The 24,789-nt window shown below is 39.6% G+C and overlaps 3 long non-coding RNA genes across 5 annotated transcripts in view; all 3 read right to left on the bottom strand.

Annotated features, from left to right (window-relative positions):
* Positions 1-24,789, bottom strand: part of LOC307155625 — an 821,100-nt gene that overhangs the window by 446,836 nt on the left and 349,475 nt on the right. The window lies entirely within an intron of this gene.
* Positions 891-13,739, bottom strand: LOC307155615. 3 transcript variants are annotated; one of them, XR_013820532.1, is made up of 3 exons: positions 13,681-13,739; positions 13,514-13,583; positions 891-966 (listed from the first exon to the last, which is right to left on the bottom strand). It is a non-coding gene; the product is annotated as an uncharacterized lncRNA (long non-coding RNA). The 3 variants fall into 3 exon arrangements; XR_013820533.1 differs by lacking the exon at positions 891-966 and adding an exon at positions 2,072-2,151; XR_013820534.1 differs by lacking the exon at positions 891-966 and adding an exon at positions 3,018-3,078.
* On the bottom strand, positions 18,147-19,768 carry LOC307155614. Its single transcript, XR_013820531.1, has 3 exons — positions 19,595-19,768; positions 18,273-18,308; positions 18,147-18,190 (listed from the first exon to the last, which is right to left on the bottom strand). It is a non-coding gene; the product is annotated as an uncharacterized lncRNA (long non-coding RNA).

Below are 24,789 nucleotides of genomic sequence, written 5' to 3'. Positions count from 1 at the left end.
GAACAATAGAATTTGGTCCCTGAATGTTTTCTTCTCCCAGAACTTTATTTTTCCTTAAAAAACAGGGCCTGAACTAGTCAACATCATAGGCTGGAGTCTTTTACCCGGCCTGAACTAGTCAACATCATGGGCTGGAGTCTTTTACCCGGCCTGAACTAGTCAACATCATGGGCTGGAGTCTTTTACCCGGCCTGAACTAGTCAACATCATGGGCTGGAGTCTTTTACCCGGCCTGAACTAGTCAACATCATGGGCTGGAGTCTTTTACCCGGCCTGAACTAGTCAACATCATGGGCTGGAGTCTTTTACCCGGCCTGAACTAGTCAACATCATGGGCTGGAGTCTTTTACCCGGCCTGAACTAGTCAACATCATGGGCTGGAGTCTTCTACCCGGCCTGAACTAGTCAACATCATGGGCTGGAGTCTTTTACCCGGCCTGAACTAGTCAACATCATGGGCTGGAGTCTTTTACCCGGCCTGAACTAGTCAACATCATGGGCTGGAGTCTTCTACCCGGCCTGAACTAGTCAACATCATGGGCTGGAGTCTTTTACCCGGCCTGAACTAGTCAACATCATGGGCTGGAGACTTTTACCCGGCCTGAACTAGTCAACATCATGGGCTGGAGACTTCTACCCGGCCTGAACTAGTCAACATCATGGGCTGGAGACTTCTACCCGGCCTGAACTAGTCAACATCATGGGCTGGAGTCTTTTACCCGGCCTGAACTAGTCAACATCATGGGCTGGAGTCTTTTACCCGGCCTGAACTAGTCAACATCATGGGCTGGAGACTTCTACCCGGCCTGAACTAGTCAACATCATAGGCTGGAGACTTCTACCCGGCCTGAACTAGTCAACATCATAGGCTGGAGACTTCTACCCGGCCTGAACTAGTCAACATCATGGGCTGGAGTCTTTTACCCGGCCTGAACTAGTCAACATCATGGGCTGGAGTCTTCTACCCTGCAGTGGAAGAAATTAATTATTAATGGAAAAGTTTATAAGCAAGACAGATGGGTTGATGACAATATATAAAAGTTTGATTGGATCATTTGATTAAGCCAATCAACATGTAATACAATGTCCACTTCTCTATAAACCAAAACTAGGGATGCAAATTATCGATTAATTCATTAATCATTAGTTGATTGACCTTATCGATCGATTAACGATTAACTGATAAGCGGCTATTTTCCTGAGAATGTAAATTTCTCACGGTATCAATAGTGTCTTTAACATAAAAAGCAAAATATTGCTTATATACTGAATAAAAATGCATGTTATATTGCTCAACTGATGTTTTATTGTAACAGTTGGGATACGGTACAGATAATGGCATTTATGTAGTTTAACAAAATAAATTATGCACAGAAAATTAAAATACATAAAAAAAATTATTGTAAAAAAAAATGGCATCACAATAAGTGTATTGTGATTGTCACTAACATTTTAGTAACTAAACTGAATTTTATTAGGTTTAGTGACAACATGTTACAATGTTTACATGGTACAATATCTGGTAAGCTACGATTTTTTATTATTTCAATTCAATTATTGTGATTTTATTTAATATTGACTCATTTGGATAAATATTAGGTAGGCTACACACAAGATAGGCCTTAATTTTTCTCAAGAAAAAAAACCCAACTCACCTAATGCTGTAAACATACAGAAAGCCCTATCAGCTGGTAGTAGGCTATTATTTAAAGGTATAGCGGAGGATCTTTCCGAATTTTAGATAAGACCCGCCCTCTCCACTTTTTGAAAAGTTTGATTGATTCACCAGAATGATTGACAATTAGGAGGACCAATAGTATAGGTCACCCACCCGGAAGTAAAAAATCCTCCGCTATACCTTTAAGGTTAAAAATAATTAAATATAATGCGTTTTTTTTTATAATAACAACTTTATTTAATGATATAAGTAAAAATATAATAAATATGTAATATAGAACACATATTTAGCTAAAGTTTTTGACAAGATGTATATGTTTTCGTAAAAGCCTTGAATTATTGTGATAGCTACTCCATGCTTTTTCTATTTTAGATACACACTCGTTTTTTCTTTGGACCACCTTCCCAGTTCTTCTGCTAATCTGGACCTTCGAATTGCACTTGCTGTGCTCCGGATTTATCCTGATGAAGAATCTGTAAATAAAAACATCATGCATTACTCTATCCAAGAAAAAAAAAAAAAACCTGTCATAAGAATGTGAACGGCCTCTGGCGAGCTACCTCAAATCAGGCCATGAGCTATTGGTAGCACGCAAGCGACGTGTTGGAGACCCCTGCTCTAGAGCTCCGCTTTGTATGCTACAACTCGATACTTTTTTGCTACTTTGTAATAACTTTCTGCGGCCAGCATTTCTGGAAATGAACGAGGGTAAAACCTTTTTAAGACCTGACTAAATTAAATTTAAGACTGCGGATGACAATCTGGCCGGTTTTTAAGTGGTTTTAAGGACTTAAATTTAAAGTTCAGAATTTTTTACTTTTTAAGACCCCGCGGGGAACCCTGATAGAGGGACTTGCTGCAGCATTGGAGTGTACTACAGATTACAGTGAGCACATTTATAGAAGTGTGAAGAGTAGAGATGGGAATTTTGAGTAATTTAGAAGTCAAGTACTCTAAAAACCAAGTACTTTAGTATTAAAGTTAAGAAAAGAAAATGTGATGTGCATGAAATTTTGACTGTAGACTAGCTGTGCTTACTTTTCTACCATTTGCATGGTGAGTTAAAATAAAAGTTTGATGTTTAACAATTACACAACAGTCCATATAAACCAAATAAACACTTTGAGAAGTATTTTACTAGTCGGGTAGGTGGTTAAAGAATGAGTACTCAAATATTTGTTCCCATTCCTAGTCAAAAATATATCAACAACAAATAAGTGCTTACCTCTGGATAAATTCTAATGTAGTGGCTGCCTCCTCAGGATATTCCATGTTAAATACATAGTATGATGCAAAAAGGACAGCAAGAGCAGAAGTGAATTCGGAACAGTCACTCAGTTGGAGGACAACTCTGCCCTCGATGGAAAGCATCCACTTTTTTGCCCCCAGAATGGACTCTCCTGAAAAAATTAAGTTGACATTGCACATCATTCAATCTGATATGGTTTACTGTTTGGCAAAAAAACTTTGCTACACAGATCACTTTCATAACATCCTCTAATGAACAGCCAGGTAGTGTGCCTGCACATGTATGCACAGTGTAGAATTTGTAGACTATCTCGTATAGTGTGCCATAGTGGGCGACAACCTACGTCACGTCTGCGATGCTTCACGACATCACGACAGAAAGACTAGAATGTTTTATTTTTTAACGGTCCTCCACAATGGGTTGAGTATGTGCGCGAGTGAGTGAGAGTGCGAGCAACAGTGAGTGTGTGTGTGTGTGTGTGTGTGTGCGCGCGAGTGAGTGAGAGTGCGAGCAACAGTGAGTGTGTGTGCGCGCCAGTGAGCGAGTGTGTGTGAGCGTGAGTGAGCGAGGGACAGTGAGTGTGTGTGAGCGAGGGACAGTGAGTGTGCGGGAGTGTGTGTGTGTGCAAGTGAGTAAGTGAGCGAGGAACAGTGAGTGTGTGTGTGCGCGAGTGTGTGCGTGCTCGAGTGAGTGAGTGTGTGTGTGTGTGTGTGCGAGTGAGTGAGCGAGTGTATGTGTGTGTGCACGAGTGAGTGAGGGACAGTGTGTGTGTGTGTGTGTGTGTGTGTGTGTGCGCGCGAGTGAGTGAGAGTGCGAGCAACAGTGAGTGTGTGTGCGCGCCAGTGAGCGAGTGTGTGTGAGCGTGAGTGAGCGAGGGACAGTGAGTGTGTGTGCGCGAGTGTGTGTGTGCAATTGAGTAAGTGAGCGAGGGACAGTGAGTGTGTGTGTGCGAGTGTGTGTGTGCGAGTGTGTGCATGCTCGAGTGAGTGTGTGTGTGTGTGTGTGTGTGTGTGTGCGAGTGAGTGAGAGTGCGAGCAACAGTGAGTGTGTGTGCGCGCCAGTGAGCGAGTGTGTGTGAGCGTGAGTGAGCGAGGGACAGTGAGTGTGTGTGAGCGAGGGACAGTGAGTGTGCGGGAGTGTGTGTGTGTGCAAGTGAGTAAGTGAGCGAGGAACAGTGAGTGTGTGTGTGCAAGTGTGTGCGTGCTCGAGTGAGTGTGTGTGTGTGTGTGTGTGTGTGTGTGTGTGTGTGTGTGTGTGTGTGTGTGTGTGTGTGTGTGTGTGTGTGTGTGTGTGTGTGTGTGTGTGCGAGTGAGTGAGAGTGCGAGCAACAGTGAGTGTGTGTGCGCGCCAGTGAGCGAGTGTGTGTGAGCGAGGGACAGTGAGTGTGTGTGCGCGAGTGTGTGTGTGTGCAAGTGAGCGAGGGACAGTGAGTGTGTGTGTGCGAGTGTGTGCATGCTCGAGTGAGTGTGTGTGTGTGTGTGTGTGCGAGTGAGTGAGAGTGCGAGCAACAGTGAGTGTGTGTGCGCGCCAGTGAGCGAGTGTGTGTGAGCGTGAGTGAGCGAGGGACAGTGAGTGTGTGTGAGCGAGGGACAGTGAGTGTGCGGGAGTGTGTGTGTGTGCAAGTGAGTAAGTGAGCGAGGAACAGTGAGTGTGTGTGTGCGAGTGTGTGCGTGCTCGAGTGAGTGAGTGTGTGTGTGTGTGCGCGAGTGAGTGAGCGCAAGTAAGTGAGTGAGTGTATGTGTGTGCACGAGTGAGTGAGCGCTAGTGAGTGAGCGAGGGACAGTGTGTGTGTGCGCGCGAGTGAGTGAGAGTGCGAGCAACAGTGTGTGTGTGAGCGTGAGTGAGCGAGGGACAGTGAGTGTGTGTGAGCGAGGGACAGTGAGTGTGCGGGAGTGTGTGTGTGTGCAAGTGAGTAAGTGAGCGAGGAACAGTGAGTGTGTGTGTGCAAGTGTGTGCGTGCTCGAGTGAGTGAGTGTGTGTGTGTGCGCGCGAGTGAGTGAGCGCAAGTAAGTGAGTGAGTGTATGTGTGTGTGCACGAGTGAGTGAGCGCTAGTGAGTGAGCGAGGGACAGTGTGTGTGTGCGCGCGAGTGAGTGAGAGTGCGAGCAACAGTGAGTGTGTATGGAGCTAGAAGAGTCTCAATAAAGATAAATGCACAAACTGCATTCACATATGCACACACAGGATACACAAATGCACACACATGATTCATAAATACACACACAGGATACACAAATGCGCACAAAATTCACAAATGCACACACAGAATTTAAAAAGCACAGAAGATTCACAAATGCATACAAAATTCAGAAATGCACACAAAATTCATAAATACACACACAATTCAGAAATGAAAACAAAATTTACAAATGCACACAAGATTCACAAATGCTCAGGACAAGATTCAGAAATGTATTTCTGATGCACACACAAATATATCTTGATTTACAAACTGCTTGCGGTCTGTGAACTTCACTGCATTTGTGTGTGAATTTTGAGACTCCCCTGACTTGGCTCGACACACAAATGCCTTTTTTTAAACAGGGAATGACCTGTGACCAATCAGATACCTCCCTTGTTTTAGCCAATCACAAGAACGCACCCCACGTGGGGGATTGTTTACTTGTAAGCCAATCACATGAAGTGTGGGCGCGAGCGCTAGAGCGAGGTGGGTGGAGTTCTGCCAGTTGGTTGAGACCATTTTTTACAGTCTATGGTTGAGGCGTGGGCCGGACCTCGAAATTACGAATTTAATACTTACCTCTCAGCTGTGTACGTTTTTTTTTTTTTTTTGCTGAGGCCATGTAATAAAATCGTATAAGTACTGCAGACATTGTTTCCAACTTTGTTGTTTGCACATTTGACGCAAAATGTCCTTACAAACTCTTACTTTTTTAAACCGGCAAGTAAGCAGGAGTACTAATCATAACGTTAGAAAACCTCCCGTTTCCTTGACAACCAATGTAAATAATGAACAGATTCTACGGCGGAGGCAAAGTAATCTTTGTCAGTGACCAGGAAGCTGCGTTCTTGAAATTTTCATTTTGCTTTAATCTTAAAAAATGTAATTTTAGTAATGTAGTTCAGTAATACTGAGGTAAAAATTAGGTGTTTTATCCGTTTAGCCTCAAATGTAAAAAGCCCTGTAACTCCTTTCCCAGACAAGTTGGGCAAAGTCTGTTCAATGTAGCCTACACACAAATTATTTTTATTAATGCAATGGACTGTTGCCTATGGCTTGCTCAGTTGGGGATATTTAATTTAATTAATCAATCAACAATACTATTGATCAGCATTACCAAACGTGGACGTTTTCCACTAGAAACAAACATTGATGTATTGTTTTAATTTAATACTGTGAAGCTGCTTTGATACAATCTCTATTGTGAAAAGCGCTATATAAATAAACTTGACTTGACTGTAACGGCACATCCGTATGTCATATTTTCCTAATGTCTGGTACTGTTAAACATGTTTTCACGTGAATGAATAATGATATGCAAGTGATGCATATGACATACCCAAAAAAAAAAAAAAAGGTTGTTGCTCAGAAGTCATTCTGAATAGACACATAACCAACATATATTTAGAAATCCAACCCTTGAGAGTTTACATTTCAAGTCTCAAAATTAATATTGATATATATACGCTTAAACACAAACAAAAACAACAAATATTAAGAATATATTTATTAAATGTATAAAAATTTTATGTGAATTTAGGATTGCAACTTATAACCACAACTAAAACATGGGGATTTTTTAAAGACAATCATCCCGCACATCCTATTCTATAATAAAATCAGCTAATCGAATATTTGAAAATCGTGCCTTATCCCTAATTAATATAGTATTATTGTGTAAGTGGATGACATGACAAGTAGCAAAGGCAGTGTAAGTGGGGTCAAATGTTCATAGCAAATTTAAAAATAAAACAATGTAGCAGCATCATAGTGTAAACTACCAGTGTATTTGTGCAAGAGTCAATCAGCTGCCCTTAGGTTACTGGAGGGTGGGGGTGGAAGGAAGAGGCTCTCTATGATTCCCCTATAGAAAGTTAAGAGGATGGATTTTTGGGAGATGAGCCTTCCTCAACTGTGGGAGGAAGTGCAGAGGTTTTTGGAATTTCTTGGCCAGGTTCTGTTGGTGGTGTCGATAGATCAAGATGGGTCATCTGTGATGTGGATACTAAGCAACTCTGTGATCTTGACCTGCTCCATCATGGTGCTGTTGATGTGATGATTGTCAACGATCACCTCTGTAGTCATTTGGGTGTGGAGAGATATGATGTTGTCCTGTCCGTGTTAGATAAACAACTGAATTATATTCAGATAAATAAACACAGAAAGCGCACATTACTAGATAATATTCAATCACATTTTTCATCTTGACATTTGTATTAAGACTACTGCAGTTCTGACCACAAATAATTTTGTTAAATAGCTCAAAAACAGCCATCTTTAACTAAAATATTTTTCCACCATATTCCATTTTATACCTGTTCTGTTGTGTAGGTGAAGCCCAACCACTGACAGATGTACCATGCACAGAATTGTGTCATTGTATAAACTGTGACAATCAACCATAATTGGCTTAAATAACTCCATGACTACCACTATAAAGTTGATTTGAAATCATTCTTTATTTTGGTTTGCACTCTTTTTAGCTGATAATTAGTCTAGCTTACTTGTAGCCTAGGTAGCTTGCTGTAACCAACCTGGACATACCCTCCCGTTTACCCCGTGATTCTCCCTTAGTCAGACTTATTTCCTGCTGTCTTCCCGTTTAAAATTTTTCCCGTAATAATCCCGTATTTGAATACTCTTTGCTTAGTTTATTGTGTATGTACCGAATGATTATTTTGGATTAGCCTAAGCAGCATACCGTTAGACCTAGCTTTACTGCTCCACTTACCAACATTCTTTCGTGGCTAACGTTACTGTTCTCATCAACAACAACCAGTGATGCGCGGGTTGATCCGAAATGAGCGGGTGCCAGGGACGGACTGACAATCTGTGCGTTCTGGAAAAGTCCAGAACGGCCGTCCAACCGAGGGCCGTCGGCACAAAAAAAAAAAAAAAAAAAAAAAAGTCTAATAAAGCAATATGAACAGCCAACAGCAGGGGCACTAATACGATCACTTATATGCTACGTGTAAAAAACAACAACTGAGGAAGAAGAGTCGGCCTATAGCCACTGACAGAAAGTTAGTTTTATAAGGCTGCACTTTTAAATTTGCTTACATTATATTTGAATAGCAGTGGTCTCCAACGTGGTGCCTGTGAGTTGCCCGCTAAATACATTCTATAAATAGCCACAACTTGCCGTCGGGGTTCCAGACTTCGAATAAATAGTATAATTTTTGCGACCTTTTCAACTAAACGTTTCAATTTGAACTTTTGCCTCCACAAAATTACCCAACTCTCTTTGATTATACGCTGTCATTTGCGTTGCGTATGAGAAACATCAAATGGCAAAATCTCAAAAAGCGGAACAAAACTTGTTTGATCTGAGCAGCGCATTATTAGCTCGGCCCAAAAAACAGCGATCGCGGCCAAAGCACGTTACGCTGATCTCGATCACGCGAACATTTATACACAGAGCTGCGCGATCCACTGAGAAGCATTTAAATTCAGCGCAGAATTCTCTATCTCTATTATAAACCCACAAATGACTATGTGATTTAAGCTTGTAAAAAGCCAGATGAAACAGCGCTGATATTCTCAACATATTGACGCAAAAAACAAACAAACAAAAAAAACAGGCGAAACATTGTTCCAAGAACAAACCAGTTAGAAGACATTTCACACCAAAACTTATGAATTAACTTTAGTAAAACAAACTTTTTTGGCAGAAATGTGCCTGTATTCATTATTAAAAATGCTGTTATATTAATATAGTCATGTAAAATGTAGCCTAATGCAGTAATGTTTTGTTTAGAAGTTATGGCAGTTTATTTTTATTTATATTTATACTAAATGTTTGGGCTACTGTTTTTGATAACACATACAATAGGTTTATAGAAAATCAACAAAAAAATTGTTTTGGAATTTTTTTTTTTTTTTAAACGCATGTAAGTCTGAACCAGAATATCAAGATATTTTATTATTTCCCATGATGGTGAAAAGTAAAAAAGCTTCACCATGTTATGTATAATAAATATTGGAGTAAGAAATAAAAATTCCTTCTAGATTATTTTATCCCTTGAGGTAGCCCTCGCACACAAAAAAGTTGGACCCTGGTATATAGTAACTATATGTTTTATAATTACAAGTTTGTGTAATTTGGGGTTACTGTAGCCAGTGACATTTCATTATTTGTATTTTATGGCATTGTACATTTTTTGTTTTTATTTGAAGGCTGAGGCTTCATTAATAAATACAACCCCAATTATCATAATTGGTTTTGAGATGTTACTTGCTGTGAATACCTTGTCTGATAGGCTACAGTATTGTGGCATATACTGTAGTATCAGCACATCCTGACTAGTGTCTGTCGCACACGGCTAGAGGCGAATGGCCGGATGATGGGCCTATTTGGGAGAAAGTCCAGGGCTGTTTTTTAGCCCCAGTCTGTCCCTGGCGGGTGCCTGCGGTTACGAGTCATCCAAAAATATTTTTAATGATATTCGGGTCGCGGTCGGTCGGATCGTTTGAAATAAAGATGCCAATTAAACCTTTGTAATTGATATAGTTCTAGACACAATTTTCTATGAATACGTTTTAAATTTAATTTACACTTTATTGGCTGAATAACTGGCGCGAAGATGACGCACGAGCTCAGTCTGCAGGTAGAGATGGAGGCGGCAAGAGAAAAGGTGAAGACTGGGGAGTGGAAGCTCCGCAAATACACAAATAGAAAGAGCAAAGTGTGGGAGACATTTGCCGAAATAAAGAAAGATGATGACCAAAGTGCTGGCTTTGTCATGTGTAGGCTACTTCTTGCGATGCTATTTACACATTTGATAACCACAAAACTGGCACGACCAAGCAGGCACGGCGCCAGGATTCCAGTTTTGGATAAGCCAGACCAATTGTGGGTGGGCCTTAAATTAAAAACGTTAAATAAAAATAAAATAAAAAAACGTTATCCAATCACTGCTTAACCTAATAAAAAAATATTTACTAATATAGCCTACTGTTATATTATCTGTGCGTATACATAATATAGATTGTAATAGCTTGATGCTCTTTAAATATTGTGTTGCATTGTAAAAGTAAATCCGCGATCGCTCTCCATGGTTCTGACCAAAGAAGAGAGCTTTGGAATCTCCATTATGAATATACCTGGGCTGCATTTTCCGATAACATTGTCTCTTAGCGCGCTGCGATAACTTAACTAAAGGTATACTACCACTAAAGGTATATCATTGCTAGGCGTCTTCAGGGCTATCATCCACTCGTGAGGCAGAGGCGCTGAGAGGCAGAGGCGCTGACGCCCTCCTAGCAACGGCGCTGTTTTTGGTAAAACATGATTTTGACGACTTCATTAAGTTTTGTTTTATAGAAAACTCTTTTTAAAAGATTTTCGTTTTGTATAAATTGTATCTTAATTTTGATCAATGTTTTATCAATCAATTGCCCGTATTTATTAAATAAGAAGCAAATATATAGCAGACAAAATAAGGCGCCGGTACGCGATCACTGCATGTGAACTGGAGGGCGCCGAAACTCAACTTGTGCCTCACAGATTTGATAAATATAGGCTATATATTACAGAAAGCTTGAAATGTCTACTTTTAAACGAAAATATTCAAACCAAAATAAATAGGCTATACTCTCTGATTATGTAGGCTAATCCATATGAAATGTACATTTCTCTCTGGCGTTCATGGCGAGTCCGCAATCTCCGCATTGTCAACTTCATCTTTGCAGCGACACAGAAAACACCAGTTTATTACTAAACAATTAAATGTCTCCTTGCTAATTTAGACACATTCATAATCATTACTTTAACCGGTTCTTTGTGGCAAGCTTTAAGCGTGCGGTCATTACGCTTATTCCTGTAGGCTAGCCTTTAAGTAATTAATTTAATATAAAGGGGCGATTTGTCCACGAATGGCTTAAATGAACAACTAGTCGACAAGAAAAAAAAAAAAAATAGTCGGAGGCAGCCCTTATTCCACATATTTTCGAAACAGCAGGCCATCTGGGTTGGGCGAGCGACCATGAGCGGAGCGGAATATTCAGAAATGCGCTCTCCGCTCACGAGCTCTGATCGGAAACCCGAACCTCACTGTCTGCTGAACTTGCGCAGAAACATCAAAATAGACATAGCCAGCTTTTTAAAATTGTTTTTAAAACTAAACATTTAGACTATTTTAGTTCAAATTATGAGCTTATATTGACGATTTTTTATAATTCTTGACAAAATTAGAATATTAAGTTATATTAATAGCTACGATGAGCATTATAGCTACTTTAAAAAAATGCGGGTCAGGAAGCGGGTCGGGTACAATATTTTCTTTTTCGTTTTTTGCGGTCCGAGTTGCGGGCGGGTTAGTTGAAAACGTCGGTCGGGTGCGGTTTGTTTATACATTGACCCGCGCATCACTGACGACAACGCATATATTCACGGCGAACTATAGCTTGCAGTCTTAAATACAACTTATATGAAAAGCATTAAGATATAGGGGTGTATAATCATTGTAAAACAAATCTTACCTTGACGTTGTCTTGCCGAGACACACCGGTCTCTTCACGTTGGGTTGTAGACTGTACTAGACTCAAAACTGACGCGACGTCGGTTCAACGAATAACGTGATTGGCCAAATCTATTCAACAAGGTAACAACACAAGCGTTGATTGGATCTCACTCCGGCCAACGTTTGTGATCAGCTAGCGAAATGAAATCTATTTTTATACTTTAATGTGCAACAATTGGCGTTGGAAACAATCATTAATCTTTTTGTGAATTATTCATACAGACAAAAATGAGCCACACAGCTGCTGAGTAACTGTCAAATCAAAAACTAAACGAGATAGACGGACTTGGCCCACCGCCTAAGAAGCCGGTCTAAACCAACTGGCAGAACTCCACCCACCTCTTGCGCCCACACTTCATGTGATTGGCTTACAAGTAAACAATCTCCCACGTGGGGTGCGTTCTTGTGATTGGCTAAAACAAGGGATGTATCTGATTGGTCACAGGTCATTCCCTGTTTAAAAAAAGGCATTTGTGTGTCGAGCCAAGTCAGGGGAGTCTCAAAATTCACACACAAATGCAGTGAAGTTCACAGACCGCAAGCAGTTTGTAAATCAAGATATATTTGTGTGTGCATCAGAAATACATTTCTGAATCTTGTCCTGAGCATTTGTGAATCTTGTGTGCATTTGTAAATTTTGTTTTCATTTCTGAATTGTGTGTGTATTTATGAATTTTGTGTGCATTTCTGAATTTTGTATGCATTTGTGAATCTTCTGTGCTTTTTAAATTCTGTGTGTGCATTTGTGAATTTTGTGCGCATTTGTGTATCCTGTGTGTGTATTTATGAATCATGTGTGTGCATTTGTGTATCCTGTGTGTGCATATGTGAATGCAGTTTGTGCATTTATCTTTATTGAGACTCTTCTAGCTCCATAAGTGTGTGTGCGCGCCAGTGAGCGAGTGTGTGTGAGCGTGAGAGTGCGAGCAACAGTGAGTGTGTGTGCGCGCCAGTGAGCGAGTGTGTGTGTGCAAGTGAGTAAGTGAGCGAGGGACAGTGAGTGTGTGTGTGCGAGTGTGTGCGTGTGTGTGTGTGTGAGTGAGTGCAAGTAAGTGAGCGAGGGACAGTGAGTGTGTGTGTGCGAGTGTGTGCGTGCTCGAGTGTGTCCGTGCTCGAGTGAGTGTGTGTGCGCGAGTGAGTGAGCGCAAGTAAGTGAGTGAGTGTATGTGTGTGTGCACGAGTGAGTGAGCACTAGTGAGTGAGCGAGGGACAGTGAGTGTGTGTTTGCGCGAGTGAGTGAGAGTGCGAGCAACAGTGAGTGTGTGTGCGCGCCAGTGAGCGAGTGTGTGTGCGCGAGTGTGTGTGTGTGCAAGTGAGTAAGTGAGCGAGGGACAGTGAGTGTGTGTGTGTGTGTGTGTGTGTGTGCGAGAGTGAGCACAAGTAAGTGAGTGAGTGTATGTGTGTGTGCACGAATGAGTGAGCGCTAGTGAGTGAGCGAGGGACAGTGAGTGTGTGTGTGTGTGTGTGTGTGTGTGTGTGTGTGTGTGTGTGTGTGTGTGTGTGTACGCGCGCGAGTGAGAGTGCGAGTGTGCGCGCAAGTGAGCGAGTGTGTGTGAGCGTGAGTGAGCGAGGGACAGTGAGTGTGTGTGCGCGAGTGTGTGTGTGCAAGTGAGTAAGTGAGCGAGGGACAGGTAGTGTGTGTGTGCGCGAGTGTGTGCGTGCTCGAGTGAGTGTGTGTATGCGCGAGTGAGTGAGTGTGTGCGTGCTCGAGTGAGTGAGTGTGTGTGTGTGTGTGCGCGAGTGAGTGAGCGCAAGTAAGTGAGTGAGTGTATGTGTGTGCACGAGTGAGTGAGCGCTAGTGAGTGAGCGAGGGACAGTGAGTGTGTGTGTGTGTGTGTGTGTGTGTGTGTGTGTGTGTGTGTGTGTGTGTGTGTGGGATCTTACCGAGCATGATGAGCCTTGGAGTGCTTGGCAGGGAAATCTGGGCCTCAATGTCTGCTTGGGTGGAAGTTTCCTGTAACACAAAATAAACAGAAAAAACACTTTTAGAAATCACAAGTACAATATTCATAAGAGAAAGTGTGTGGCAATACTGTACAAAAAATACTTGCATCAGCCAAGAGGAAAACAGCTTCTTCCTTTTCTTTGAAGTAAGCAATCATGACTACTATTGCAGAAAGTCCAGGATCCATGTCTTCCATCTGTCTCTCGATGCCATGAAGGACTGCCTTCACTTCCTTGTTCCATTTCAAAAGTTGACTATTGAAATATTGTAGCACTCTTTTCCCTTTGCCAGCAAGTGATTCTCGTAGTCTTGATTCCAGCTCAATTCCTGTCAATGTGCAGAAGTGCTGTAGTAAAAACTTCTGGATGAAGAGAAATGGCCACTCATTCTGTAAATCTGACAGGGTTGGTGAAGGAGTTGCATTAATGTCACAACGCTGTTGCTCATACAGTAATGTCATGAGATCATTGACTCGCTTCTGGTCTGCACCTCTTTGTCCCACCTTGGAATAAATAGTCATTAGCTCTAATTTCTTCTCATAGAGAGACTCTCTATTTTCTCCTTCAGGCAGCTGTGATGGCTGCCATTTGACACAGCCGACAGCCGTAGCTATCAGTTTTGGCACACTTTCTTGATGGTCCAGGCAGGTCTTCATCCACGGCAGGGACCATTCGTTTTGGTTTTCGAAGTCGTGTTAGGGTATTGTCTCTGTTTAAAAAATCGATCCTTACCCTCAGTTGTTTGCTTAAAGTGTAATATCCATTGCCAAGCTGTTCTCCCTCTTCTGTTCGGTCTTCAAAAGACTCAGGATATTTATCCACAATGCTCTTAGCCAGTTCAGCACACTGCCTGAATGGGGGGTTCAAGCAAACCTGTCTTATTGCTTCTGCAATGACTCTCACCATATGCCGTCTATCTGCAGCTTTTGGTCGTTTCCTCTGTGCAAGACACCTTCTCAAGCTTTCATGTGTTTTCTCCCACGGCACAGAAAATGTTGAAACCCAAGTGCTATTCTGCACAGAAACATGGCTTGAAGGTTCCAATACAAGCTCTGAATTGGGTGAGGTTTCAGGATAAGGTACAGGTGTTAAAGTAAAAAAATAGTCAGGTTCAGCAGAAGTTTCCATGGTACAGTCATGTTGCTGCGTGTTGTGCTGTGTATCTAAAATAGAAAAAGCATGGAGTAGCTATCACAATAATTCAAGGCTTTTACGAAAACATATACATCTTGTCAAAAACTTTTTACATAGCTGTATCTAATAAATGTGTATAGTCAATATTGTATGACTGCTGGTTTTGGAATTCATATGCATTGTATTTTTTAAACGGATTTCATTATTTAACTGAAATTATTAAAGTAATAACAAATCACTTAATGTGTTTAATTTAGGCTTTTATTCACATAAAAACATTGATCACCAAACATGGAGCATGAAGGTTTGTTCTCATGCATCAAGCAAGTACTGTACAGTTGAGCTTATGTTTACAAATTTTGAGTGCTGTATGTTCATTAATTAACGTTTATAGGTGAATAAAATTCTAAATTAAATCCGTTAACTATAAAGCCAGTGTGTCTCCTCAGAATACTTAAATTGAACTACCCCATATATCTGGATTTATTTTAAGTTTTGAAGCATGAAGCTTTATAAGTTTTGGGTAAGCAGAATTTCAATGAAGGAACAGAAAATTTTAAATATCTTCATTTTGTGTTCTAAATATGAACAAACTACTTATGGGTTTGGAATGACATGAGTGAGTAATTGATGACAATTTAAATTTTTTGGTGAAATATAATTTTAATACCACAATTTACCTCTTCTTTTGAAGGCATGCAGTAGTTTCCTGCAGTCCACTGGTGTCAGGAGGTGTTTCAAATCATCTTCTTTTATGAATTCCATGTCATCAGCTGTCCTAACCCCAATGCTTGACAAATGTTGTAGAATCTTTTCCAGTGACTCATTTTCCAGATAGGAGAGGACACTTTTAATGCTGGCTTCCATTATACTTCACCTGAAAAAACAGAATGATGAAGCACAAAAACATCAAGGTGATCAAAGTTGTAAACTGGAAGTGGGTAATAATCAGCAAGGGTGTCCACACTAACGCAAACATAATGTTTATGTGTGTCATGCTGCAAGATGTGAACACCAAGATCCAAGGCTGGCACTGATTGAGACTTTTCACAAACAAAATGAACCTTCTCCTCACTGACCAGAAGAACAACAATCCTACCAAGCTCATGACCCCTGTCATTAACATTGAGAAGTACAGCCATTCCTTTCCTGTAGGTAGTTCCCTTGTATGTGGCAGAAACTGTTTCTACTGTGTTTTGTTTCTTAATACCACTTAGTCTTACAGCTTCTTGAATGGCAACATTGTACATTTGATCATCAAATTCATTGGCTTGGCCTACTTGAAGAATGCCTGGAAAAAAGCTCCCTGAGTGTAAATAGGCCTGTAGTAATTGGTGCCTTTCTGCCAAAGTGCTACATAGGTTTTTGAAATTATGGAGCTTCCGTGCACACTGCTTAAAATATGTGTGCTTGCTTTCGAAGCGGAGTGTCCAGAGGCGAATAAGAGGGCCAAATTTAATTATAAGGTCTGGATAGTGAAGGAGGAAGTGGTGTTTTGGCTTTAATGGTCTGTCTGAAAAAATAGCTGCTCTAGACTCCAAATATTCCTCAACAAGTTGCTTCAGATAGGCTACTTGATTGGTATGGATTTTGGGAGCACAGACAAGTTCTACTATCTCCCTCAGCTTGAGGCACAACTGCCAAACTTGATCTTCAAGTGGATTCTTGATACGTTTACCAACAAGGATAGGGAGAAGACGCAACAAGCACCAGTTCTGTGCTGCACTTCCTCCCAATTTCTCTCCATCAGCTCTAATCACACAAGGTCGGTTATTAGCATCACTACCTTTGAACTTAAGTTGAGAGACCATCCTATTCAACTGCACAAATGTGAAGTGCTTCCCAATGGCCACAAGATGTTTAAGATACAGTTGAAGATCCACAGATACAATCCCTTCGAAAAGATCATGACCAAGACATGGAGGAAGTCCTGGTTGGCATACATGGAAATGCTGTAAAGAATTGAAAACTGAGTCTTTTTTTACTCCATCTACACAGTTTTCAGATCCCATAGACAACTTCGCCACACTGCTCCTGTAGTTTTCTACTGTCCTTGCTGGGCCTAGCTTAGTAGGTTCGTTTACAAATCTGTCTCTGGCTATAAGGCAGTATCTACAGAAGTTTTTGCTCTTGCTGAAATTCTCAGTAAAACCTCCAAGTGAATGCGACCCCAGGTTGTCACCTGCAATTGCAATTACTACCCCCTTCACAGTCTGGCCTGTTTCCAAAGTAATACCAGATTGCTCAATGTCTTTTAAGTCTTTCACAAGGGAGGAGAAAACTTTCTCTTGTCCAAAAAACTGATAATCAGACTCCCTGCACAGCATGACTAATTGCATTGGGTCAATGGATGACCTGTTATGTGGCAATATCTCACTCAGTGTCATATACACAGCTAGGAGCTTGTGTTTCTTTTTGCCAGATCCAAGAGGATTCACTACTTCAAATGCATCTTGATACAAGATAACAGAAACTGAAGAAGGAAACTCTTGTAAAAGGCTATTTTCTTTGAAAGTCTTACCATCTCTCACATCCTCAAGCACATTTGGATCTTCTGGCAAGTGCATTTTTGACACATTATATTGCTCTCTCACTGATGGCAGGTTCAACAGGGCTTTTAGAGTGTCTTTCACTGGGACATACTGGCAAAATCGTTCTTTACCAGAAGCATCAAAACCAAGATGAACCTGTATGGGCTCAATATAATGGAAATTGTTCTTAAAATATGTCTTCCTGGTTGCATCTGATCTGAACATGCCCTCATTATACATCTTTAATAAGTTATCTTTTGACAGACCATCTATGATATTAAAAATCCTTTCATCGGGAATGTCAAGGTTTGACAGTTCTTCACGAAGTCGAACAAACATCTGTGACATTGCATTTGTGCATAGTTCTTGAAACTCTTCTATCAGAGTGGATATTGTGGAAGCAGGTAAAAGCATCTTTGCTTGCATTCTCAAGTAAAAAAGGGCCAAATTGGTAAGAAAAACATTCCTGTCTCTCTCAACATCTCCTGAATAATTACCAACCTCAGGAAATTCTATAGTCTCAGTCATGTCATCATTTCCCATCTCAACAGCATCATCATGCATAGCTGCATCATCACTGTTTACACCTCCATCTCTACATGCTACCAAATCCTTTGCATGTTTCCTGCTTAAATGTGAGGTGAATGAAGATCTGACACTGAAGAGCTTCTGAAAAGTGCTGATAGGGCAAACAATCTTTTCCCCATCCCTAATATGCATATTTAAATGCTCACAGAGACTTGAAAGATGTGAAGATTTGAAAGTGCATTCCTCAACCTGACAATTCAAATTCACACACTTCTGAGATCTAGCTGGTTTATGTTTTGAGTGATTTCGGTACATGTGTGTCTGTAACGCACAAAATGTCTTGAAATTACAAGGACATTTCGAAATCCCACATGGATACCTGAAGTTTGCACGGTTTCTGTGCACTTTAACGTGTTTGACATATCTAGGGATTGTGTCCGAAGAGAAACAACATTGTTTGCATTTGAAAAACATTGTATGCATGCTAGTTCATGTCACTTATGTACCTGGAACGATTGCTGAGGCCTTGTCTTTGCTGCAACCTGAAAGAAAAGAACCAAATGGTAAATAAAAGAAAGAGTAAGATCTCGAAAAATCTTAATACAGTGCGAGTATATTATTATGCTTTCACGAGTCATTAATAAAACTCTCGAATGAATAAAACTTTCGAATCAGCCGTCCCGCTTAAATGTCTGATTCTTTAGGCGCCAAGTTTAGCAAGCAAAAAAAAAAAAAAAAAAAAAAACGAGTGATTTTTCAAACGGCTTCCGCGCCAACACATACATTAATACACAATTTCAAATATTTTTTTATTCAACAAAGCTAACGTTACTCCTTAACCAACTTGAAGACGTTATAAATGTAATGTTGCCAGATAAGAACAATATTAATACATACAGTATTCTCCCACAAATCGAGAATGGCACTTCAAATTAGGCTACCAACAATGTAAGTTAGACTAACTTTACCCTCTGCAAGCGATGAAGTTGATGAAGGTTGGGGGAGGAAATAATTTTAAAGTTATCCTTTAAAATGTCGTGTTTTAATTAAAAGTTTTGTGGCTGCGTTTTCTTTTGACTCGGCCCGCTTAAATGTCTGATTCCTCTGGCGGCAACGTTAGCAGCAGGCAAAAAGAAAAAAAAAAAAAAAACGAGTGAGATTATTCAAACGGCTAACGTTACCGCACCAACACATACATACATAATTACAAATTCATTTTATTCAACAATGCTAAACGTACTCTTTAATCAAACTGAAGACGTTATAAATGTAATGTTGCCAGATAAGAACAATATTAATACATACAGTATTCTCCCACAAGTCGAGAATGGCACTTCAAATTAGGCTACCAACAATGTAAGTTAGGCTAACTTTACCCTCTGCAAGCGATGAAGTTGATGAAGGTTGGGGGAGGAAATAATTTTAAAGTTATCCTTTAAAATGTCGTGTTTTAATTAAAAGTTTTGTGGCTGCGTTTTCTTTTGACTCGGCCCGCTTAAATGTCTGATTCCTCTGGCGGCAACGTTAGCAGCAGGCAAAAAAAAAAAAAAAAAAACAGAGTGAGATTATTCAAACGGCTAACGTTACCGCACCAACACATACATAATTACAAATTAATTTTATTCAACAATGCTAAACGTACTCTTTAATCAAACTGAAGACGTTATAAATGTAATGTTGCAGATAAGACAAATCTTGTAGCAGCTAACGTAATATGCTCACACATGTCGGGAATGGCGCTTCAAATTAGGCTATCAACAATCTCGTTTCTGCAATGCGATGAGGTTCAGAAAAATCATAATCCTATGAAAAATGTGTTAAGTCTTACCTCTAGCTGCGTTTTCTGTCGGGAGTCGGCTGGCTTCAGTGCTTCACGCGCACGCAGTGTCGTCGACTCGTCGGCGGTGACAGTTGACTTCAGCAAGCAAGAGAAAAATTATCCAAGTGTACGGGATCATATTTCCGGCTAGCGCACCAACAGATAACGTTACATCACAACAGATTAATTCCAATTTAATTTTTATTCATGATGACGTTATTGAATGTTGCCAGATTAGAAAATCTATCGAAATTCCCAGTGGGCATTTGATGTCAATTTAACATCAATATGACATCAAATTGATGTCAAAATTACGTCAAGAAATAGGTCAAAAATGAAAGTCAAATTGACGTCTGATGTCAATTTGATGTCAAGATTTTGACCTCTGCTGATGTCATTTTGCCAAACAAAAAGGTGAAATGCATGGCCGTACACTTATTACCAGCTTCACTTCAAACTAACCAGATTTACTTTCTTTAATTTCCAGTTTAATGAAATCATATTTTGTATTTTAAAGTCACCATGATGGTGGTTAGCGTTTGCTTTAGTTGGGCTCTTGACCCTTTACTCTTTAACATAAAAAATTCTCTGGCTGCTTTAACTGTGTGTTTATAAAGCACAATTGTTGTAGCTAAAAAAGCCATCAGAAACTGAGGTCAGGAGATGTTGGCTGTTTATTGATGATATCATCATGTAACTGCCTGAATCCCTGAGCTTATTCAGTGTCTAATGCTTTGATTATATAGGACTTGTGGTATAAAAGTGATTTTATTCATGATAAAATTAATTTGATTCTACAGCATGTCTAGCAATGTTATCAAATAATATACTTGGTTTTTAATAACTATTTAGTGCACAAAAACGTTTCATCTATGGCATTACTGAGACGCACACAGACATCAAGAAACAGCATATGAATCTCAACAATGGTGACAATCAAACAAAATATCCAGATAATCAGATCAACTCCAGCTGCATAATTTATTAAAGCCGCAATGCATGCTGGGAGATGTGGGTGAGTTTTGATTGGTGGTTCCCAGCATGCACTGCAGCATGAAGCATTTCACTGATTGTCACCATTGTTGAGAGTCATACACTGATTCTTGATAGCTAAGTAATAATGTTGACTTTAATGCATTAAATGTTTTTAAAATCCTTTATTAATTAAAAAAATTATTCTCATGCTGTAAAATTAAATGGCTTCTATTATAATACAACATTAAAATCACAAGTCCTATATAACCAAACATCAGACACTGAATAAGATCAGAGATTCAGGCAATTACATGATGATAATATCATCATTTTCAATAAACCGCCAACATCTCCTGATCTCATTTTCTCATGGCTTTTTTAGCTACAATAGTTGTGCTTTATAAACACACAGTTATAGCAGCCAGAGAAAATTTTATATTAAAGAGTCAAGGGCCAAGAGCACAACTAAAGCAAACGCTAACCACCATCATGATGTCATCAAAATATGTTTAATATATTTTAAACTATTTAAATATTATATTTATTTAAACCGGAAATTAAATAAAGTAAATCTGGTTAGTTTTAAGTGAAGCTGGTGATAAGTGTACGGCCATGCATTTCACCTTTTTGTTTGGCAAAATGACATCAGCACTTTGACGTCAATTTGACTTTCATTTTTGACCTATTTCTTGACGTAATTTTGACATCAAGATGCCCGCTGGGTTATGCGCAAATATATATAGATTTTTTTTTTTTGGTAATAAAATGCACACAAGACACAAGTTTAATAGGAAGTGGGCCGCTCGGTACTTCTCTCTCTCTCGGTGCACTCTTAAAGTTAAACAAATAGGTAACTTTACAAGAGTAAACTGTGGAAATAAATCAGCAAAGTTACCTTTCTGAAGTTAAAATTCCGATAAAAATGTGTAATCTCGTAGCTTTTCAGCTTTCCATGGCTGGAAAAAAAAAATCCTCTAGAAATTGCTGTATTGTGATTCACAGAAAAAATATTTTTACTGTAGAATTTACCCGCCATTGAAAATTGACCATGATGCTTTGCAGATCTACAGTAACATGCTGTATACAGGTTCTACAGTAAGCTTTTGCTGATTTTACAGTAATAATGCTGTGAAAACTACAGAAATTTGTTACAGTGTGGGGTCCGTTCTTCGTACGTCGCTAACTCACTTAGCTGGATTTGATTGTTGGCGATTTGGCATGATCTTGGATTGTTTGGTTCTTCAACGCTCATCCTGGACTTGCTGTCATAGCAACATGTGCGCAAACTTAAACCTGCTCGGGAGCAGGCTTATTTCATGTTAACAGGATTAGATCCCGGCTTCATAAGCGGAGCTGATACGGGAAGTCCAGCGCAGCGCGATAGTGCACTTGTCTTTCTTTCTGAGATATTTTTTTTTTCTCGTGATTCGTGAGATTGTCGTTTTTTGTCGCTTTTATGTTTAAAAAACAGTTTTAGGTTTGTTTGTTTTTTGCGGCATTTCCAAGCCACTTAAGACCCAATGTTGTAAAGCAGTTTTTTATTTTTTTAGGCTATCATAATTTTTTATGAAGATCATACAATCATGACCATGCCGATTACAGTATATGTCACTCAGGCTTCACTAACGTGATTGGTAGACTACAGGCTAAACCATAGACTGCCATCAAGGCCTCAATGAAGGGGATTATGTGAACAGAAAGGGGATTCACAATGTAAATGTGCAGCCCAGTTACTATTGTGATTCTTAATATTCCAGATTAGTAATATTATATCAAATAAAAAAAAGGCAGTTGACTAAAATCTTCCATATCACAAATGTGAAAGCAAAATGGCCAGGATCTGTGCATGACTTAAGATTTTTCAGAGATTCACATTTATGCACATTATTTGAAAGTGGTAAGAAAAGTTCCACAATTAAATATCAAGCTCATTGTATTACATACACTTATGCTGATCCTAACAGAACTGCATTTTTTCATAGGTGACATGTTCCTGCAGACAGGTGTTTTATGACCCCATTCCCTGACCCAAACCAGTTTCAATGCAGCTCTAGCCAGGACAAGGGCACACAATGATATGAACTTTGGCTAACTAAAGGCAAGATTTCAGTGTCTGATAAGTCTGAGGTTTGCACACCTGACAGGGCCTGTGACATTGCTGTATGTGCCATATTACACAACATTGCAAAAAAAAAAAAAAAAAAAAAAAACACTTTTCATTAAATGTTTAATAAAAGACAAATATGCTTAGTTCCTTGAGTTTTATTTCAATTGTTCTTTGTAAAGAAAAGCCAGTGGTCAGGTGCCTGCAACAAGAGATATTAGACACATGCCTCATGCAACAAATAAAAAGGAAAAGTTGGCTATACACTGCCCACCTGTAGGCCTACTGTATATGTCTCCTCTGTCTGTGCAGACTCTTCTGTAGGCCTTTCTGTAGATGTGGAATCCTGCAACTTATATTGCAGCCGTAAAGCATACAAGTATAAATTAAGTAAAGTTATTTATGCACTTGCAGGTAGGCTAGTTCCTCCATATGACAGTTATCTGAGAGGGTTTATTCACTGTCCAGTGCAATGGAAACAAATGGACATTACAAAGTCTTATACTTTCTTTCCTTTGGAAAGTTAGAAAATGTCCACTTACTGCACATATTTCAGCCACCACTTTCTTGGGAACAGATACAAGCGTTGGTGTTTTTTGTAAAAGTGCACAAAAGAGGAAAACACAATGTCATTACAATGAATTACACTGGGGAAAAATGTGATCAATAACTCATGGCAAAATATTTTTACATTAACATAAGTTTATCAGTTTTCACTTTCACAAGTCAAAGCAATTCATCATTACTCAAGATTTAACAGTTGAAATGACTATGCGGCCTTAATTTAATGCAGCTAAAATTATTTTACAGTGTAGGCTACTAAGATCTTTTCTATTTTTTTCTCAGCCTTTTTCTTGGTTGCTTTTATAAACAGAACACCATTTATTTAGCAGTGCCTTTTATAAAAGAGACTATAATATAACTAAAAATTGCCATTATGTAGAATATTTTTGTACTTCACTTTTATTTGTTCCCATGTTCTAGTATGGTGACTGACATTACAATGCACAAAGTAATTATGCAATTATTAAAATACAAAAATATAGGCTATTAAGTGATAAAAACATCTAACATGGCCACTTCTAACGGATTTAAATTATCTGCTACTTTTTGCCAGCCCTCTCTCCTGGCTTTTGCAGACTTTGAGGTGTTCCCTGGCGTTTTGATTAAACATTAAAATTCTGAATAAACTTCGACTATATTAGTTCTTGCTCTGCTGAGGAGAAAAACTGAGCGCGCTCTTTGGCCACGCTGAGCAGCCAATAGCAGCGTTGCTGATCAATGTTTCTACTATCGATACATATCCCCTTTTAACCAGCGCATGAACGCGCAATTATCTCAGATAACTCAATCCAGCGATACTAATCATATCCGGCAAGTGTGTTCGAAGAACCGAGTTAGCCAGATCATGATTCGCACGATGATATCATCTTGGATGTGTCATTTGATCTCGGATGTAATAAGCAACGTACGAAGAACGGGCCCCTGTAGTGAGGGAGTTCATGTTATTTAAAGCAGGGCTATGCAGTTTCGGGAATTTCTTCACTGTATTCTCGCTTTTTGCTCGCAGGTTTCTCTATAGAGCTCCCCCTACAGCTTCGGAATAGATATTTGACAACACTGTCGAAAAACTCGTTGGCGACTCTCAGATACCAGAGGCTATAGATCAACGACATCAAAGCAGATGGGACATTATTTAAAACGTCTTCTTCATTCGGGTTCGAACAGCGTGAGGGAGCGCAATAATGACAGAATTTTAGCAGATTTTTTTGGGGGGTGCGAAACGACCACCATTCAACCCGAAAAAAGTCATATAACTATTCCAATTACTCCGAAGCTGTTCGGTTAAGGTAAAAAAGTTACTTAGTTCACCTTTAAGGAAAGTATAATTATATTTTTAGAATGACAATTTTTTTCAAACCCAGTCTGTGGGGTAAAACACCCCCAGGAGGCATCACTTCCCACTTTCATAATTACTGCAGTTGCCATGGTCTGAATAACACATCTTTTGTTATTCCATCAAATGTAATCTAACTAGGTGGTTGAATACAAATATTTGGACTTAATGTGTTTTAAATTTTAAGGGACATTTTTTTAAAACAAAAATAAAACATCACTGAACTTA

The sequence above is a fragment of the Squalius cephalus genome (assembly GCF_949319135.1).
Source record: "Squalius cephalus genome assembly, chromosome: 3".
NCBI classification, from domain to species: domain Eukaryota; kingdom Metazoa; phylum Chordata; class Actinopteri; order Cypriniformes; family Leuciscidae; genus Squalius; species Squalius cephalus.
Note: the sequence above shows the minus strand (reverse complement) of the source record. Positions and strands in the feature narration are given on the sequence as shown.